This window comes from Hypomesus nipponensis, chromosome 2, assembly GCF_054491055.1.
Source record: "Hypomesus nipponensis isolate SF chromosome 2, ASM5449105v1, whole genome shotgun sequence".
In the NCBI taxonomy this organism is placed as follows: domain Eukaryota; kingdom Metazoa; phylum Chordata; class Actinopteri; order Osmeriformes; family Osmeridae; genus Hypomesus; species Hypomesus nipponensis.
Genome location: NC_140362.1, coordinates 1,107,626 through 1,124,233, shown reverse-complemented (window position 1 = coordinate 1,124,233; position 16,608 = coordinate 1,107,626). Strand labels below are relative to the sequence as shown.

The following is a 16,608-nucleotide window of genomic DNA, read 5'->3' as shown; positions in this document are numbered from 1 at the left end:
CCCTCAGACACACTGCTGCAGCTAGACAGTGTGCGCCCTTGCCTAACCCTACACACACACACACACACAATGGCAGAGGAAGTGGTTAATCCAGCTAACTGGTCAACTTCCTGTTTGCATTTCTTCAATTTTTTCTTCTGAAACGTCCATCCCTTCTCCTCTCATCTCTCCATCTCTCCGTCCCTTCTCCTCTCCACCATCTCCTCATCCCTTCTCCTCATCTCCCCTCCATCCCTCCTCCTCATCTCTCCCTCCATCTCCTCTCATTTCTCCTCCATCTCCTCTCATTTCTCCTCCATCTCCTCTCATTTCTCCTCCATCTCCTCTCATTTCTCCTCCATCTCCTCTCATTTCTCCTCCATCTCCTCTCATCTCCCCTCCATCCCTCCTCCTCATCTCTCCCTCCATCTCCTCTCATTTCTCCTCCATATCCTCTAATCTCTAACTCCTCTCTGCTGTCCTGTCACAGTGTGTGAAAAAAGTTTCAAGTTGCCATTTTTTTTCAAAAATAGGTTTGCATCATTGATGAGTACTTAATGAGGTCTCTACTCTACTGTACTCACTGATGCTCTCTTTATCCCTTCCCCCCTCTCTGTCTCCCCCGTCCCAGGTGCTGTACCACCTGTTTGAGGAGTACTCTGGTGAAGGCACGGTCACCATGATGGATGCCTTCCTGGGTGTCATCTGTTTCCTGGTGGTGTCGCTGGGCGGGGTGCTGGTGGGCGCCATCTACGGGCTGCTGGCAGCCTTCACATCCCGCTTCACCTCCCACACGCGCGTCATCGAGCCGCTGTTCGTCTTCGTGTACAGCTACATGGCCTACCTGTCAGCTGAGGTGTTCCACCTGTCTGGCATCATGGCGTGAGTACGCACACACACACACACACACACACACACCTCCTGTCACCCTCTCTCTCTCCCCTTTCTTTTAAAGAGCTGGAGAGTGATAACTCATTTCCAAGGTAGATGAACTGTCAGGATGTTTGTCAGGGTTATGAATCAGACCTTGGGAGGGGAAGGAGGAGGAGGGAGAGGAGGGAGAGAAGAGGGGGGATGGGAGAGGAGGGGAAGGAGGAGGAGGGGAGGGATAGGAGAGAAGGGGGACCTCCCAGTGCAGCATGGTTCTGGTTCTGGGCAGGCTACAAGCCTGCAGCCTTTCAGCTTCCCTTATCTGCTGGACCAGCCAGAGAACCCAACACACCTGTATACCTGAAGGAGCCTTTTACTCACCCTCTCTCCCTCCAGACTGATTGCCTGTGGAGCCACAATGCGGCCCTATGTGGAAGCCAACATATCCCACAAGTCCCACACCACCATCAAGTACTTCCTGAAGATGTGGAGCAGCGTGAGCGAGACGCTCATCTTCATCTTCCTGGGCGTGTCCACGGTGGCCGGCCCGCACGCCTGGAACTGGACCTTTGTCACCGCCACCGTCATTCTCTGTCTACTGGCCAGGGTCATAGGTGGGTCTGGTCAGGGGTCAGGGGTCAGGGAGGGTCATAGGGTGGGAGGAGAGAGAGGGTGGCAGGGGTCAGGGGTAGGGCTGTCCCCAACTAAGATTTTCTTTGGTCGACCATGACTTGTCTAAAAAGTCTGAAAATCGACTAATCAAAATTTGAAATGCTTTTTTTTTTTTCACTAAACAAAACGTCCAAACATTTTCGCGATCTGACTCTATGGCTGCTGGACATTGCAGATTCAGCCTCTAATAGCCTACCAATAATAAGACTTGTATCACCAGTCCTTTTGTAACCGAATGCCGATGGTATTTAGTATCTCCTACAATGTACTACAAATAAAAAATATTGTTTGTTTAAATCATCAGAGCGCGCTTATCTCTGCCTGAACTTGCAGCATGCGAACTTACGTAGAAGCTGAGTGGGGAACAGTGCAACAGAGAAAGATTTTGTTGTCTTGGCTGGAGAAGATAATGTCATTCGATTTGGATGTGATTCTTACAATTGTCATATTCATTTTTCAACCCAGCGCGTTAGCATGAGCGAAATAGTGCTAGGCCAACTTACGTTTTTCAGGTGGTAGGCTACATCATATTCAACATCGAACTATGAAAAATAAACCGTTGTTGACAGAGTTTGCATTCAACGTTTTTCACCCGGTACTTTGTAAATGTAAATGTACTTTAATGAAAGGCTGCCATACCACAGATTTCTTTGCCATTTTGACTAATAACACAGACAAAGTAGACTATGGCAGAGTTTGTAGTTCTGCAGCCAATTGTGCTCGTGCCGTGTGCAAAATACCAAATCAAACGAAAGGGAAAACAGTAACACTTTTTCTTTTAAATTATCTAGCCTATTTTTAGAGTTGCTTTACTTGTTTTAAATAATATAATCTACAATTTCTGTAGAACATTTCTTTAATTCAGTAATGATGACACAAGCGGGAATCAGATCTCACACTGCCATACGGCAGCTTTACTAAAAAAATCTTAATCAACCAAGAGCATGTCGACCAGAAAACCGACTAGTTGATTGAGTGGGGACAGCCCTAGTCAGTGGTTATAGGTGATGTAATTACTGCACTGAATTAGGAAACGCATAAGCAGAATATCCTCTATTGTGTACAGAACAGAATAAGGCATCCTGTCATTACACAACACTTTTTACCACAAATACAAACACACTGTCTAAAGAACTTCTACTTTGATTCCCTGTGTCTTGTGTTTAAATACAGGATGTGCGTTGTGTTTACACACAGGATGTGCATTGTGTTTAAACACAGTATATGTGTGTTGGACATTGTTCAGTTTCACCAGTGGGGCAAGTTTCATGTCTCTAAATGTGTCAAGAACTTCCCAAACATGTCATCAGCGAACACACACTATATGCACACACACACACACACACACACACACACACACTCTCTACAGTCGTGGCCACAAGTTTTGGCAATGACAAATGTTGTGTTTTGCAAAGTTTTCTGGTTCAGTATTTGAGGAAAACATTTTCACATTTCTATAGAATACTGGAATACAATATGGCACATTTCATTTTTTATTTATTTTTTCATAAGCTTTTTGGGGGTGAACATTCTCACTATATGCAAATAGTCCCCTCTTTAACAGCAGTCAATCGGCTCTTAAAATCCAATCAGAATGATAAGAGTGATTTCACCTGGCTAGAACTAGCTCACACTTTCCCCTGTGCTGATGATCTGACTGACTGAAATTATGTTAGCAGTCATTTTACATTTACATTTAGTTATTTAGCAGACGCTCTTATCCAGAGCGACTTACAGTAATATTACATTACCCCCGAGGCAAGTAGGGTGAAGTGCCTTGCCCAAGGACACAACGTCATTTGGCACGGAGTCGATCCGGCAACCGTCTGATTACTAGCCCGACTCCCTCACCGCTCAGCCATCTGACTCCCTAATTTTATGCCAAGGCCCAGCAAGCTTTGCAAACACAAAATGAATGTCGCTCCCAATACTTTTGTCCACAGCTGCACACACACACACACACACTTCCATTCTAATGCCACTTGTCTCACCTGTGTTCTCCAGGTGTGGTGGGCCTCACCTATGTGATCAACAAGTTCCGCATTGTGAAGCTCACCACTAAGGACCAGTTCATCATCGCATACGGAGGCCTGCGGGGGGCCATCGCCTTCTCCCTGGGGTACCTGCTGGACGAGGTCCTGTTCCCCATGCGGACCATGTTCCTCACCGCCATCATCACCCAGATCTTCTTCACTGTCTTTGTACAGGTGGGAGCAGGGCTAAGGGAGAATCATCTCTCTCACCTCGTCTTTCTCCTCTCTCTCGCTCTCTCTCGCTCTCTCTCGCTCTCTCGCTCTCCCCTCTCCTCCCCCTCTCTCCTCTGTACTGTCTCCCTCCCCTGTCTCACTCTCTACTGTCACTCTCTCCTCTCTTCCCTCTCGCTGTGCTGCTAGGTAAGCATGAGGTTGAGCTAGCATAGTCAGCGCTGTGTTGGTAGGTTAGCATGCAGTTGAGCTAGCATACTCAGAGCTGTGCCGCTAGGTTAGCATGTGGTTCAGCTAGCATAGTTAGAGCTGTGCCGCTAGGTTAGCATGATGCAGCTAGAATAGCTAGCTGCTATGTTGTGCCAAAATGCAAATAGGCTAAACGCAACAGGGCAGGGTTTTAAAAAGAACCCTCTGTGAATGTCAGAATGATCTCCAGTCATGGTCACTCACTCAAAGAATATATAGAATGTTCTAAATTAGAAAAGAGTTTAACTTAATTGGTAAGTGTGCAAGTTTCAAAGGCCTGCTTTGATTTGTTATTCAGAATTTTTTTGTGTGGTCACGACTCATTTCATCCTTGCTTCAGAGCAACTTTGCTTTGAAGTTCACAAACACACACACACCCTGACCCCCTCCTGTCTCCAGGGGACACACCCTAACCCCCTCCTGTCTCCAGGGGACACACCCTAACCCCCTCCTGTCTCCAGGGGACACACCCTAACCCCCTCCTGTCTCCAGGGGACACACCCTAACCCCCTCCTGTCTCCAGGGGACACACCCTAACCCCCTCCTGTCTCCAGGGGACACACCCTAACCCCCTCCTGTCTCCAGGGGACACACCCTAACCCCCCTCCTGTCTCCATGGGACACACCCTAACCCCCTCCTGTCTCCAGGGGACACACCCTAACCCCCTCCTGTCTCCAGGGGACACACCCTAACCCCCTCCTGTCTCCAGGGGACACACCCTAACCCCCTCCTGTCTCCAGGGGACACACCCTGACCCCCTCCTGTCTCCAGGGGACACACCCTAACCCCCTCCTGTCTCCAGGGGACACACCCTAACCCCCTCCTGTCTCCAGGGGACACACCCTAACCCCCCTCCTGTCTCCATGGGACACACCCTAACCCCCTCCTGTCTCCAGGGGACACACCCTGACCCCCTCCTGTCTCCAGGGGACACACCCTAACCCCCTCCTGTCTCCAGGGGATGACCATCCGACCGCTGGTGGATCTACTGGCTGTGAAGAAGAAGCAGGAGACCAAACGCTCCATCAACGAGGAGATACACACCCAGGTGACCTTTCACCCCTGACCCCCCACCCCCCCACCCTGACTCTCCCCTCCTGCAGTGTAACCCTACAGGAGGGTATCTCTCCAGGAGCAGGGTTGGAGTGTAACCCTACAGGAGGGTATCTCTCCAGGAGCAGGGCTGGAGTGTAACCCTACAGGAGGGTATCTCTCCAGGAGCAGGGTTGGAGTGTAACCCTACAGGAGGGTATCTCTCCAGGAGCAGGGTTGGAGTGTAACCCTACAGGAGGGTATCTCTCCAGGAGCAGGGTTGGACAACTCATAGCACAGATTTATAATTTCATGTTGTTAAAGGGGTCATTGATTGCAGACATGAATTTACCTTGTCACAGTTGAATAACGACAGTTCAGTGGGTCAAATGGACATACAGTGAACCTCAAAGTCCATTGACACCTCTTTCCTATGCAAATCTCACAATTAAAATTAGCTGTAAAACAGACAGTTTTGAAAAATCCCCCGTTGTGACATCACAACAGGGGATTGTCTCTTGCTCGAACCATTTCACCGAGGACAGTTTTGAAAATCTGGGACAATGTAAAGCAGGATGCTTTACAAGAGGTGCTGTTCAGACCTTATGTTCATCACAACCACAAGCTGTAGTATGATGCTGTCGCTAACAGTTATTAGCAATGCTAACGTATCCTGCCTGTATCTAGCATCGGTAGAATGTAGTTTATTAGCAATGGGGCTAACGTTATTTCATTTTCCTGACTGTTTCATTCAAATAACCTGTGTTGTCATGTAAATCTACAATTCAACATGCATGCATGTATTTCCATATCTATTTTTCAACAACGTTACCCACCTAAGTCGATCCCGTTTGCTTCGACAACAGAAGTGGAAACAACTAACATTATCATTTCAAATGATATCTAGTCAGTCTGTTGAAAACAGTGTTGTGTCGACACGATATATTTATTTGTACGTTTTTTTTTCAAGTCTCCACCTTCGATGTTTCAGTGAGTTCTGTTGGCCGTGTTGCGTCTTTGCTCCGTAGCTTCACTCGTTGTAAACCAACCAATCAGCACGCAGCTTATCTATATATATTCATGAGCATACCATAGAAGGAGAAAACATCTTGTTTTTTCCACAGGGCTATTTCACAGGATGCATCAGGGCTCATAGAACAGCACCCAGGCCATTTTCAGCCCAACTAATGTTACATACCCTATTCGGAGACCATAAGCAACTGTGTGAAATACCCCAAAAAACAATGACTCCTTTGAATGGCCTGTTGCCTCCCCCTAGTGGTCAAGCAGAAGTAGAACAGCTTTGACCTCTATAACAAGTCTGTTTTGGTGGTTTAATAAGAAGCCCATGTTATTCCCCGATTCTGCTTCACCAGTAATTGAGCTGTTCTTTTCTCTTATGAAGTGATGAATGGTTCTCATCCACTCAGGCCTCCCTGACATCCTGCATGTTGCCAGGTTTGCAGTACAGTAACCCCCTCTTGGCGCTGTGATCCCTGCAGTTCACATAAGCGTCCTTGAGTTACCAGTGTTCAGCTCTGAGTGCCTTCTGGTGCTATTAATACACCGGGGATAGAATTATGCATAAACACACACACACACACACACACACACACACACACTACATGCACAGCCTACAGAAACACACAGCGTCTCTAGAGGGTGAGTCATCAGCTCACCGGACTACAAGAACAGACCTCTAATGGCTCCCCACCTCCTCCTCTCCCCTCCCCTCACCTGGAGCATTTCTCGCATGCAGCCAAACACAATACCTTCGCAAACAGAAATAAAATCTACGCAGCTATTAAGTGGTCTGTTTCCATAGCAGCGCCTGGCATCAAACATGTCAGTGGCAAACTGCCGCAGCAGTTATCACCATGGTAATCACCATGAGGCATGAACTCTGTCTCTGTCTCTGGTTAGAGGTGTGTCTGTCTGTCCGTCTGTCTCTGTCTGTCTCTGGTTAGAGGTGTGTCTGTCTGTCCGTCTGTCTCTGTCTGTCTCTGGTTAGCGGTGTGTCTGTCTGTCTTTCTTTGTCCATCTGTGTCTGTCTGTCTTTCTTTGTCTGTCCGTCTGTCTCTGTCTGTCTGTTTCTGGTTAGAGGTGGGTCTCAGTGAGCTGATCATGTGACTTGCTCTGTCCTGGTCACGTGACCTGCTCTGTCCTGGTCACGTGACCTGCTCTGTCCTGGTCACGTGACCTGCTCTGTCCTGGTCATGTGACCTGCTCTGTCCTGGTCATGTGACCTGCTCTGTCCTGGTCATGTGACCTGCTCTGTCCTGGTCACGTGACCTGCTCTGTCCTGGTCATGTGACCTGCTCTGTCCTGGTCACGTGACCTGCTCTGTCCTGGTCACGTGACCTGCTCTGTCCTGGTCACGTGACCTGCTCTGTCCTGGTCATGTGACCTGCTCTGTCCTGGTCATGTGACCTGCTCTGTCCTGGTCACGTGACCTGCTCTGTCCTGGTCATGTGACCTGCTTGTCTCTGTCCATAGTTTCTGGACCACCTGCTGACAGGGATAGAGGACATTTGTGGCCACTACGGACACCACCACTGGAAGGACAAGTAAGACACACACACACACACACACACACACACACACACACACACGCACTCTCTCTAGCAAGTAGGCAGCTTCTTCCCTCAATAAACAAATTCTGTCTTTTACACACTGTAACAGGAGTTATATCTTACAGCATCTTTCACCTGCCCTGTCTCTCCCCTGTCTCTCCTTTCTCCCCTGTGCTCTCTTGCTTCATCTATCTTTGTGTTTCTATTCTCTTGCCCTCCCCCCTCCCCCTCTTCCCTCCCTGTCTCCCTGCAGGCTGAACCGCTTCAATAAAAAGTATGTGAAGAAGTGTCTGATCGCGGGCGAACGCTCCAGGGAGCCGCAGCTCATCGCCTTCTACCACAAGATGGAGATGAAGCAGGCCATCCAACTGGTGGAGAGCGGGGGGGAGTCAAGCTGCCAGCCACCGTACCTGCCGCTGTCTGCATGCAGTGAGTCTCCTCCTCCTCTCTATCCTCCTCCTCCTCTCTATCCTCCTCCTCTCTATCCTCCTCCTCTCTATCCTCCTCCTCCTCTCTCTATCCTCCTCCTCCTCTCTCTATCCTCCTCTCTCTATCCTCCTCCTGTCTCTATCCTCCTCCTGTCTCTATCCTCCTCCTCTCTCTATCCTCCTCCTCTCTCTATCCTCCTCCTCTCTCTATCCTCCTCCTCTCTCTATCCTCCTCCTCTCTCTATCCTCCTCCTCCTCTCTCTATCCTCCTCCTCCTCTCTCTATCCTCCTCCTCCTCTCTCTATCCTCCTCCTCCTCTCTCTATGCTCCTCCTGTCTCTATCCTCCTCCTCTCTCTATCCTCCTCCTCCTCTCTCTATCCTCCTCCTCCTCTCTCTATCCTCCTCCTCCTCTCTCTATCCTCCTCTCTCTATCCTCCTCCTGTCTCTATCCTCCTCCTCTCTCTATCCTCCTCCTCCTCTCTCTATCCTCCTCCTCTCTCTATCCTCCTCCTCTTCTCTCTATCCTCCTCTCTCTATCCTCCTCCTCTCTCTATCCTCCTCCTCCTCTCTCTATCCTCCTCTCTCTATCCTCCTCCTCTCTCTATCCTCCTCCTCCTCTCTCTATCCTCCTCTCTCTATCCTCCTCCTCTCTCTATCCTCCTCCTCCTCTCTCTATCCTCCTCCTCCTCTCTCTATCCTCCTCTCTCTATGCTCCTCCTGTCTCTATACTCCTATCCTCTCTATATCCTCCTCTCTCTATCCTCCTCCTCTCTCTATCCTCCTCCTCCTCTCTATATCCTCCTCTCTATATCCTCCTCCTCTCTCTATCATCCTCCTCCTCTCTATATAGTCATCCTACTATATCAATAGTTATCCTCTTATATACTCCTCTCTCTATGCTCCTCCTGTCTATATCATCCTCTCTATATAGTCCTCCTCGTCTATAGTCATCATCTCTATATCGTCATCATCCTCTCTATATAGTCATCTCTATATGCTATAGTGTCTATATAGTCCTCATCTATATATAGTCATCATCATCTCTTTATAGTCATCATAGTCTCTATACGTCCTCCTCTATATATCCATCATCATCTCTCTCTATCCATCCTCTCTATAGTCCATCATCTCTATATACTCATCCTCTCTCTATCCTCCATCCTCCTCTCTATATCCTCCTCCTCTCTCTATAGTCATCCTCTCTATATCCTCCTCCTCTATATATCCTCCTCATCTCTCTATCCTCCTCTCTATATCCTCCTCCTGTATATAGTCCTCCTCCTCTCTCTATCCTCCTCCTCCTCTCTCTATCCTCCTCTCTCTATCCTCCTCCTCTCTCTATCCTCCTCCTCCTCTCTCTATCCTCCTCCTCCTCTATCCTCCTCCTCTCTCTATCCTCCTCCTCCTCTCTCTATCCTCCTCTCTCTATCCTCCTCCTCTCTCTATCCTCCTCCTCCTCTCTCTATCCTCCTCCTCCTCTCTATCCTCCTCCTCCTCTCTCTATCCTCCTCTCTCTATGCTCCTCCTGTCTCTATCCTCCTCCTCTCTCTATCCTCCTCCTCCTCTCTTTATCCTCCTCCTCCTCTCTATCCTCCTCCTCTCTCTATCCTCCTCCTCCTCTCTCTATCCTCCTCTCTCTATCCTCCTCCTCTCTCTATCCTCCTCCTCTCTCTATCCTCCTCCTCCTCTCTCTATCCTCCTCTCTCTATCCTCCTCCTCTCTCTATCCTCCTCCTCTCTCTATCCTCCTCCTCCTCTCTCTATCCTCCTCTCTCTATCCTCCTCCTGTCTCTATCCTCCTCCTCCTCTCTCTATCCTCCTCCTCCTCTCTCTATCCTCCTCTCTCTATCCTCCTCCTCTCTCTATCCTCCTCCTCCTCTCTCTATCCTCCTCTCTCTATCCTCCTCCTCTCTCTATCCTCCTCCTCCTCTCTCTATCCTCCTCTCTCTATCCTCCTCCTCTCTCTATCCTCCTCCTCCTCTCTCTATCCTCCTCCTCCTCTCTCTATCCTCCTCCTCCTCTCTCTATCTTCCTCCTCCTCTCTCTAGCCTCCTCCTCCTCTCTCTATCCTCCTCCTCCTCTCTCTATCCTCCTCCTCCTCTCTCTATCCTCCTCCTCCTCTCTCTATCCTCCTCCTCCTCTCTCTAGCCTCCTCCTCCTCTCTCTAGCCTCCTCCTCCTCTCTATACTCCTCTTCCTTGTCTCTCTATCCTCGGGGGTGGGTGGGGGTCAGATCACCTTGCAGGTTCTAACCCCCCCCCCCCCCCCGCAGGAACATCCACCCTAAGAAGCCCCCCGCTGAGCGAGCCCTGCCTCAGCTGTCCAGGGGTCGTGAGGAGGAGATCAGGAAGATCCTCAGGGGCAACCTGCAGAAGACCAGACAGAGGGTGACAACACATACACACCTATACACACACATACACACATATTCTAAATTTGAATATATATTCGAATAGTTGTTAACAGAATTTTGAATATGAAAATTAATATTCGAATGTAAAAAGAAAAAAAAAAACTTGCGTGACTGTGCTTTGCGGGTTTTCCTCGTAATTGTGTGCCTCATTTTATTTAACGTTAACAGAAACATTACTAGTGTGGGCTAGTTGCTACTGTACTGACGCTTAACATGCAAAGTGCTCAGTGCGCCTGCATATACCTGCGCCATGATATCAACCCTCTGAACGCACGTGAGAACTTGACTTACAGTGGACACACAGGCGTTCACACACACAGGCGTTCACACTTCACACGCACGTCACGCTGGCGTTGTGCACACGTATGTTGCTGACGTGACAACAACTTCACACAGTGTCGTGTACACTACACCTGCCACGCCTCTCAAATACGCGAGGCCTACGCCTAGGTGAACACTCTGCCTAACTGTTTGATAGATATCTAGGTGTGTGCACAGGCAGGTGACATGTGTGCTGAGCTACTGACACCATAGCGCAGCACTGAAACACTTATGCACACCTGCCCGTCTAGATGCGTGAGCTATTAAGGCAATGCGTAAATCGCTGTTTCGAAATTAATGTTTTTAATGTTTTCGAACATGAATTACATATTGGAAATTACCTAAGGAAAGTTAATTTTTGGACAATGAGTTGGTAAAAATGGCTCTGCGCTTCTAGTGATGAGGATGTTCATCACTGATCAAAGTATGCAAAGCACAGGTCACCTGCCTATACGCAGGCCTTATCAAATATAATATGCACAATTTACGCTTGTTTATATGCACACCTAGTTATCAAAGTGTAAGGTGTTTGCTCCAACTCTCCAGAGTAGCCAACACGTACTTCAACAGTATCAGGTACGCGGTGAACGCCCTGAGTGCAGCTACGCTGACTCTGATCACACCCCATACCTCCACACACTACACACACACTACACGCCATACACTCTCACACACACACACCTACACACACACTACACGCCATACACTCTCACACACACACACACATATACAAACTACACACACAATACAGACACACACTCATCTATATATATACACACACAAATATAAATGTATTTCCACACACACACGTATGTGTGTGTGCTGCTGTGCCTCTGTCTGTGTGAGTGAGCTGAGGGTGCGCTTGTTTTGTGTGTCTTAGCTGCGCTCCTACAACAGACACACCCTGGTGGACCCATACGAGGACGGCTGGGGAGACTTCCTGCTCAAGAAGCAGAAGATGATCGACCTGGAGAAGAGGGTGAGCTCACACGCGCACGTTCTACACTCACTCACACACACACACACACACACACTCCACTGTGGTGGAGGATTTGCAGCAACTGCATGATCAAATAGTCAGGATGCTTTGGGAAATCAATTATTAACTAGAGAAGGTACAATTTCCCCAGAAATTGTGGGGTGTGCTCCTGTTTTTTTGTCCAGCTGCCAGCAGGTAGCAACGCTAGTGCTAAATAAGTACCGTATTTCTTAAAAAAAAAACGCTGTGGCGTTTATTACACAATGATCATTTTTGGTGTGGCGTTTATTCAAGGGCGGCTTTTAATTGGTAAAGACATTTAGAGAATTGTAGCTGCGGCCATAGACAAACAAAGAATAGACAAGGAGGTCAAACACAAAGTCTAGTGTAACATTGAAGCCGCGCGTGTGTCTACATTGTGTAGAAATCTGAAGCGGCATGCAGAAACATTCTTACATTTCCAGCTTTCAAACAGAAAGCTGTGCAGAAAGCACTCACCAGCAGCAACAGAACTGTGGCACGCAAACTTGGGGTTGACGAAAGGCGAATTTGCCAGTGGTGAAATCAACTAGTTCACTATATTGTAGGCTACATGTAATTGTTGCAATTACGATTAGCCTATTATAATGTAAATTTTGATTTCAACCAATGACATAATTTAGAATTATATAATTGCATTCAGTATTAAGTGACTTTATTTAATAAGAGTATACAGTACCTTTATTTTGAAGGTCTTTTGGAATGCTCGTGAGAGAGAGTCAATAAGCTAACAGCAAGCGAAGCACAGGCAATTTAATAATAATATATATGTGAGAGAACAATGGTTGTGCTCGCCAAAGGCTTGAGCACACCTAATGAACACCAGATGGTAACAAAGATCTAACGTAGATGTATGAAGAGGCAGCTCGCTAGTGGACGTGCCCCAGGATAGAAGGATCCTAGACCCAGACAGACACTGCCTTTTATACAGGATAGGTCTAACATCTCTCAATCCAATCAGTTTACGTCTGTCACAAAGTCCTTTCTATGATCAACTAATCAATAGTTTGGCTCCATCCTGACTTTACAGGATAAAGTCACCCCTATGGTTTCTAAAACTAAACAGTCTCTATTGTTTCTCACGGATCACAACATTTCCCCTCAGCAGCTCAAATCACATTATTAACCCATGAACCCTGATATGTCTCTTCCTGTGTCTATCTCCTGTCTCTTCCTATGTCTATCTCCTGTCTCTTCCTGTGTCTATCTCCTGTCTCTTCCTGTGTCTATCTCCTGTCTCTTCCTGTGTCTATCTCCTGTCTCTTCCTGTGTCTATCTCCTGTCTCTTCCTGTGTCTATCTCCTGTCTCTTCCTGTGTCTATCTCCTGTCTCTTCCTGTGTCTATCTCCTGTCTCTTCCTGTGTCTATCTCCTGTCTCTTCCTATGTCTATCTCCTGTCTCTTCCTGTGTCTATCTCCTGTCTCTTCCTGTGTCTATCTCCTGTCTCTTCCTGTGTCTATCTCCTGTCTCTTCCTGTGTCTATCTCCTGTCTCTTCCTGTGTCTATCTCCTGTCTCTTCCTGTGTCTATCTCCTGTCTCTTCCTGTGTCTATCTCCTGTCTCTTCCTGTGTCTATCTCCTGTCTCCTCTCTGAATTCACTCAGTCAGTCAGCTGTTTGTAAAGCAACTGTGAACTGTCTGTTCATCAGTCAGCTCTTCTAAGCTGCGTGACTCAAACCCTGACCTCCTGCATGCTGCAGCTCTTGGTCTCAACACGTCTCTTATCAATAGACTCAGACTTCTCTCAGAATAAACCTCTCTGTAACACATACATCTTACACACAGCATTAGATGTCCTGTCCCCACACGCAGGCTTGTGTTTCTATCCCAGTGGGGACTGACCGGTCACTCCCAGGGTTTCCCTTATTGTAACTCTGACACTAAAATCTCCTGAAAACCCTTGTGAAGTCGTTGTATGAGGCCCAGCATAAATGCACCACAAGGTTCTTCATGTTTTACCACTGCACTTGTGAGGGCATGTGGTCCCCACAAGTGCAGTTAAACAAGACCACACACACTCACACATAAACGCACACACATTTTGCAACTTCTAATTGATCACTCTATAATTATGTCAAATTAATGAGCTGATGTTTTGATTAATCTGATCATCATAGAAGCCTTGTTTGTGAAAGCCAAACCTGAGAAACTTAAGTTCAATATTCAGATCAAGCTGGTCTCATAGCGATGTCTAAATTAAAGTATTTTGGTAGGAAAACTCAATAATCCACAACAGTTGTGACTGTAGAGCTGAGATCCTTGGTTTGCTGCTGTGCGTGTGCCTCGTGGGAGCAGCATGTGCTGAATAAGGTGTTGATGTCAGTGTTGTTCCCCCAGATGACAGAGATGAGTAACTACCTGACAGTGCCAGCGGCCCCGCCTGACTCCCCCACACAGTGCAGAGCACGCCTTGCCTCAGGTGAGAAGTCCTGCTGGCTGTCCTCCAGCACGCCCCCTAGCCCCCCTCAACACCTCTCTACCCCACACACAGCCCCCCTCAACACCTCTCTACCCCACACACAGCCCCCCTCAACACCTCTCTACCCCACACACAGCCCCCCTCAACACCTCTCTACCCCACACACAGCCCCCCTCAACACCTCTCTACCCCACACAGCCCCCCTCAACACCTCTCTACCCCACACACAGCCCTCCCCTCCCCATCTCTCTACCCCACACACAGCCCCCCTTAACACCTCTCTACCCCACACACAGCCCCCCTCAACACCTTTCTACCCCACACACAGCCCTCCCCATCTCTCTACCCACACACAGCCCTCCCCATCTCTCTACCCACACACAGCCCTCCCCATCTCTCTACCCCACACACAGCCCCCCTCAACACCTCTCTACCCCACACACAGCCCCCCTCAACACCTCTCTACCCCACACAGCCCCCCTCAACACCTCTCTACCCCACACACAGCCCTCCCCTCCCCATCTCTCTACCCCACACACAGCCCCCCTTAACACCTCTCTACCCCACACACAGCCCCCCTCAACACCTTTCTACCCCACACACAGCCCTCCCCATCTCTCTACCCACACACAGCCCTCCCCATCTCTCTACCCACACACAGCCCTCCCCATCTCTCTACCCCACACACAGCCCCCCTCAACACCTCTCTACCCCACACACAGCCCCCCTTAACACCTCTCTACCCCACACAGCCCCCCTCAACACCTCTCTACCCCACACACAGCCCTCCCCTCCCCATCTCTCTACCCCACACACAGCCCTCCCCTCCCCATCTCTCTACCCACACACAGCCCTCCCCATCTCTCTACCCCACACACAGCCCTCCCCTCCCCATCTCTCTACCCCACACACAGCCCTCCCCATCTCTCTACCCACACACAGCTCTCCCCTCCCCATCTCTCTACCCACACACACAGCCCTCCCCTCCCCATCTCTCTACCCACACACAGCCCTCCCCTCCCCATCTCTCTACCCACACACAGCCCTCCCCATCTCTCTACCCCACACACAGCCCCCCTCAACACCTCTCTACCACACACAGCCCTCCCCATCTCTCTACCCCACACACAGCCCTCCCCTCCCCATCTCTCTACCCACACACAGCCCTCCCCATCTCTCTACCCACACACAGCCCTCCCCATCTCTCTACCCACACACAGCCCTCCCCATCTCTCTACCCCACACACAGCCCCCCTCAACACCTCTCTACCCCACACACAGCCCCCCTCAACACCTCTCTACCCCACACAGCCCCCCTCAACACCTCTCTACCCCACACAGCCCCCCTCAACACCTCTCTACCCCACACAGCCCCCCTCAACACCTCTCTACCCCACACACAGCCCTCCCCTCCCCATCTCTCTACCCCACACACAGCCCCCCTCAACACCTCTCTACCCCACACACAGCCCCCCTCAACACCTCTCTACCCCACACAGCCCCCCTCAACACCTCTCTACCCCACACAGCCCCCCTCAACACCTCTCTACCCCACACACAGCCCCCCTTAACACCTCTCTACCCCACACACAGCCCTCCCCTCCCCATCTCTCTACCCACACACAGCCCTCCCCATCTCTCTACCCACACACAGCCCTCCCCATCTCTCTACCCACACACAGCCCTCCCCATCTCTCTACCCCACACACAGCCCCCCTCAACACCTCTCTACCCCACACAGCCCCCCTCAACACCTCTCTACCCCACACAGCCCCCCTCAACACCTCTCTACCCCACACACAGCCCCCCTTAACACCTCTCTACCCCACACACAGCCCTCCCCTCCCCATCTCTCTACCCACACACAGCCCTCCCCATCTCTCTACCCACACACAGCCCTCCCCATCTCTCTACCCACACACAGCCCTCCCCATCTCTCTACCCACACACAGCCCTCCCCATCTCTCTACCCACACACAGCCCTCCCCATCTCTCTACCCACACACAGCCCTCCCCATCTCTCTACCCCACACACAGCCCCCCTCAACACCTCTCTACCCCACACACAGCCCCCCTCAACACCTCTCTACCCCACACAGCCCCCCTCAACACCTCTCTACCCCACACAGCCCCCCTCAACACCTCTCTACCCCACACAGCCCCCCTCAACACCTCTCTACCCCACACACAGCCCTCCCCTCCCCATCTCTCTACCCCACACACAGCCCCCCTCAACACCTCTCTACCCCACACACAGCCCCCCTCAACACCTCTCTACCCCACACAGCCCCCCTCAACACCTCTCTACCCCACACAGCCCCCCTCAACACCTCTCTACCCCACACACAGCCCCCCTTAACACCTCTCTACCCACACACAGCCCTCCCCATCTCTCTACCCACACACAGCCCTCCCCATCTCTCTACCCACA

The 16,608-nt window shown here is 49.9% G+C and overlaps 1 pseudogene; it reads left to right on the top strand.

Annotated features, from left to right (window-relative positions):
• LOC146300320 (Na(+)/H(+) exchanger beta-like) overlaps positions 1–16,608 on the top strand; it is a 32,211-nt pseudogene that overhangs the window by 11,001 nt on the left and 4,602 nt on the right.